The sequence below is a fragment of the Seriola aureovittata genome, chromosome 2, assembly GCF_021018895.1.
Source record: "Seriola aureovittata isolate HTS-2021-v1 ecotype China chromosome 2, ASM2101889v1, whole genome shotgun sequence".
Taxonomy (NCBI): Eukaryota; Metazoa; Chordata; class Actinopteri; order Carangiformes; family Carangidae; genus Seriola; species Seriola aureovittata.
Window position 1 is genome coordinate 9,547,649 of NC_079365.1, and position 5,310 is coordinate 9,552,958.

Here is a 5,310-nt window from a genome sequence, read left to right on the forward strand (position 1 = left end):
AAAAAAGAGAAACCTGTACTCACCCTTTAGGAGTTTAAACCCGCCGGGCCTCGCGCTCAGCAAACTCATCAACACAACTCCTGCCTCTGCTGTTCTCTATGGACAGTACGGCTAATCCAGCTAACGTTAGCCTCCGGCTGCACGTTAACATTGCTAGCATTGAATGAATTTCAATCATGGTGAGTAAAAATGTATCTAATGTTGTCAGTTTAGCAATAAACTCCTTCGTTTCTCTTCTGTTCTTCCTCTTCTGAGCCCCGTGTTTTTTGTTTGGCCTTGCTGAACATTATGCTGCTAACTGAATCGTCCATTAGCTGAAGAAAACTCACTTCTTGCTAAAAACGTTGAGAAAACAAATTGACGTAAGTCACGCAAGTTATCGCAAATGGAAGGGAGCAATCTCATTGGTCAATTAGGATTTCCCAGCAAGCCTTACTTCGTAACTTTTGAGAGGAAAGTGACCAAATTAAGTAAGTGGTGGGTAGAAATATTTTTTTTAATAAAAAGTGAATTTCAATAAGGGCAATAAAAATGGAAAAGACTATGACTCTAAACCATTAAGTGTGATGGGCCCCTGGCAGCTACTGGACAGTTATACTATTATGAAAACTTGTAATTTAATGGCCTCATAATTATTGTGAGCAATTAGTGTACCTGGAGTTCAATGAATTAATCATGATTGGAGGCATTGTTGAAAATGAGCTACTTGAACTGACAAGAACACTGAAATATTTTATTCATAAGGAGTATCTGCCGACGTGGAAATGCCTTGCAAAGAGGAGACCTCCAGAAGACCTAAGATGAAGAATTGTTGATTTGCACAAACCTAAAAGGGTTACAGAGTGATTCCAAAGAGTTTAAATAGTCCTCAGTCCACAGTCAGTATATAAATGGAGATGATTTAGTTCTGTGGCTACTCCTTGCAGAAATGGGCACCCAGCTAAGATGACTTCAAAGGCACAAATCAGAGTGATCAGTAATGTAACATCGAGCCTCAGAGCAACAGCTAAAGGATTAAAATAATCATTGCAGCTGGTTAACATATCTGCTCATGAATCTACCATGAGCATGGAGCATGGCGTCCATGGGATGATATTACAGAGCTGCTCAAAAGAGCACCCTGACGCTCCTGGGTGTTCCATTTAACACTGCTGGGAAAATGTTTTGTGAACTGATGAAATTACAGTTGAATTGATTCGGAGGAACATGCAGCTATGTGCAGGTCTGATCAGCAGCTACTGGAAGAGCTCATTTGAGGTTATTGATGCCAAAGGAGGTTCGACAAGTTATTAAATCCAGGGGTTCACTTACTTTTTCCACCAGGACTGTGAATGTTAAATAGCTGTGTTCAATAAAGATGAACAAGATGGGGATTGTGTGATATTATCTTCTGGAAACTGTGTTTGTCTACGTTTGTGACTTAAATGAAGATCAGATCACATTTTATGACCAATCAATGCAGAAAACCAGGTCAGTCCAAAGCGTTCACATACTTTTTCTTGCCACTGTAATTGGACATCATCTAGCATACATCGGCAACATGGCACACAAATCAATATTAGAATTGCATTTGAAGTAACAAGACAGTGTCCTCTGTACCACTTTAATCCTGGATTAATGAAGAAATTAGTACATGTAGTGCATATTTGTACCTGTACCTGTGATAGTGCTAATCTGAGTATAACAAATATCACCTGGTTTGATCAAATTCACTTTTAAATCTGTATAGCACAAGTAGAGAAGAATCATGGCAATCAAGTTTAACAACTACAGTACATCTTTCTAAAGTTTGCTAATAATAGCTAACCCCCATAAAACTCGTCCCATCATAACAGACCAAGGTTGTACCAGCAAAACCATCTAGTGTGTTAAATGTATTAAGGATGCGTTTTATTGCTTATGAGTCCAACTTTGTATTTGTAAGAAGAAGAGGGTGATCTTCCCTCTTTCAAAAGTTGCATAATGTCACTGTAAAATAACAAAATACAAATATAGAGGTCACATCTCTGTGGCAACTGTTTAGGTAAATACACACAAAGCCATAGAAAAGACTGAGGTCTTTGCACAGCCACCTTTCTTTTTTGGGTAACATAAGAGGTGTTACACACATGGCATCAAAGCTTGTAACCTTTTGCTCTGGATTTTTTTTATCCTTTCTTTCTTCCTTTCTTTCACAGCCAGTGATGTGCAGTGTCATTTCAGCATTTTGCTACCTATTGACAGCACAGAGAGATCATGTGATTGTTGATCGTCTGAAACTCCCCTTTTCATAGGTTTGAGCAAATCCCAGCAGGTAAGGAGAGCATCTGTTCTCATGAAACACAATCAGAAAGAGGAGAAAAGTAATCTTGGTGATGTAGTCTCTGCCTTGAAAGGAACCCCTGCAGCAAATTGATAGATAACTTGGGGCTAGATCTATTTTCAAAGATCCCTCCTCTCATTCCACTGGTGAAATTGTATTTTAGTATATTCTACAATGTTGGTGGGTTTTTCCCCATCATGCACTGTAGCCCTAGAGAGGACAGAGTAAAAGCTGAGTAGCAGTAATGACAAGAAAAACAGATTACTAAACAAATAAAGACGATTAGTCAAATCATATTAATGGACACATTATTTAAAATTATTCTAGATTGAGATAAGATTGATGTTTTAGTTCTTGTGTTGAATTAATTTACTAAACTGAAGTACTGTAAATGAACATTTATCTTACATGGTCCCATCAATGATAGTGGCTGTGTCTTTTTAGATGCCAGTGTTGGTCTGTCAGTCACATTGGTCCAGACTGAAATATTTCAACAATTACTGGATGGATTGCTGTAAAATCTTGGTCCAGGCATTCATGGTCTCCAGAGGGTGTAATCTACAGACTATAGACTTTGCTGATAATTGGCATAATGTCTTCAAAACCAAACAGAAAGTCTAGTTTCCTTTGAATTACTATTACCACCACATGACCTGGATGATACTGTATACTGTCTAAAGCTCTTACTGAGAGCTGGTTACATGACTATACATCTATATTGTAGCAAACATCAAGACATGGAAACACACTTATGTTGTCAAAGCAAACAACATTTTGGGTTCAAAGGCTTTATTTTTATTTCGAGAAAATGACAACCAACAGCCTCTGTAAGCTGTAGAAGGTGACATGGAGAGAAGAGCATCCTGCTGGTTAGAAAAGGCAGTACAGTGAGGAGATATTCAGATGAAAATATTCAAGATCTGCTGGAACTGCTCACTGTGCCTTTTCTAAGAACTATCAAAAGCCTATATTAAGAATGTATGATTTGAAGCTTAATATCAGTGGTTTTATATTGACTAAGTGCTATAAAATGCAGTTAGACTGACTGTAAAGCTTTCATATTCTTCATGCTGTCTAGACTCATCTAAACTATATTTTCTGTCTATAGGGCCATTCTAGGTCTGCTTTCTCATTGTTTCTATGTGTGTATAAACCTTGGCCTTGGGTTTGGAAAGGAGTTGTGCATTTGAAAAAATTACCTTGATTTGTTGAAAATTATTTAGCCTATAAGCTTTGTCTACAACAGTCTGTTGGATGACTACTGCACTGTAATGTAAAAAGTTTGTGTTTTCCAAGTTAAAATATTTTCTGTGATTTTTTTTTTTTTTTTTTTAAATCTCAGATGACAAATGTTTTTAGGTTATATATTGTAATGATGGTGTTTCCTTGATGAAGCCAAAATAAAAATGTTTGTTGGGCTTTTTTTTCTACCAATATTCCCATAGTTGCTGCCACACTGCTATTCCACCAGAGAAGCAAAAATCAACCCTCTGTATGTTAATGTTAAGCATGTTAATATCCATGTTTATTCCCGCTCTTCCAGGCACATTTCCATGTCATCCATCTCTCATTGCTGATACCTGGAGTTGAGCTGCCAGTCACCGTTTCCAAGTCCAGGACATTAACTCCTAAACCAGACTGTATTGTTGGAGGAAATAGCTTTTTCAGAGGAATCATGGAGACACATAAGGTGTCAAAATGAAGGAATTAACACTTGAAATAAGGATTCACTGAAATCTCCTCTTTTTAATACAGAGGTCGTTTCTGCCAATTTGAAGAACTGCTGGACTCTGGGCTAATCCAGATGTAAGCCCAACTCATAATTCGTTTGAAAAATCTAAGTGTTAAAGTGTATACTGGCAATCAAATACAGCAGCCAGTGAATCCCTTTGCTTATTCAGCATGAAATGTTTCTATTTCACAATTATACCCTCTTTTTATTGGAAGTAGTGCTCCTACACAAAAATGAATAAAGAAAATAAAAGAAATTACAGAATTTTAAATGCACCCTGTGAAGTTTTAACACTGAAAGCTGTATGGAGCAATAATACAACAAAAATATCCAGCATAGGGAGGGAAGAAGAAGACTTCATCCTACCAAACATGGATGTTAATAAAACAGATTCCAAATCATTTAAAAAAATGGTTTGTAAAAGGTTTTATCAGGGAAAACTTACACACAATATGCTTTGGTTTGTTTACAGGAAAACTCCATGGGGTACCTTTAAAAAGCATCTTTTTACACACACTCAAAACAAAGCCATCGACCAGGAGTCACCACAAGGTCAATTCAGCTTTCAATAATATCACATAATCTTGCTCAGCAGTTTTTGGTAAATGCTGTACAAACGTTACTGAGAGTATTTCTTTTACACAGAATAATTGAACCAAATAATTGTCATTTGGGTCACGTCACATGTTGCAGGGATTTAGCATGTAGACAAAGGCTAATCCAGTGTAATTACTGTGAGCACTACCAGCCACATGGTGCTCCAGCAGGCAAATAATGCTCATCTGATACAATTAGAGACCTTTAAATGGAGATGTTTTTACATTTGGAGAACTTAAGATCATTATAACTTTAAAACCAACAAAATGCCTCTCCACGGCCTCCAGACAAAAAGGCTGCTTGCGCACAAGAGCATCTTCTGGCAGAGATGATAATGATTAGGCATTAGGAGAATTCAGAGTCGAATGTGAGTGAAAGTCTCCCTGTGACTGAACACTAGCCAGTCTATTTGTGGACCTGGAAGGAAAGATGTGGCCCAGTTCCACATTAACCTTCTGTTTTGTAGGTTGCTGCAATCAGCAGCTGTACAGATGGTGTACTGGCACACTGTCATTTGAAACTTTTTCAAGAGACGCGCGCTATTATTCTCTCCCATTAGGCCAACGGACCCACGCACTGACCTACATGCATTTGTCTGACTCTGAATCAGTGTAGAATTATAATTAGTGGGTGTGTGCATTAGGATTATTTAAGGAGATGTTATTTAAGCGAATATTCC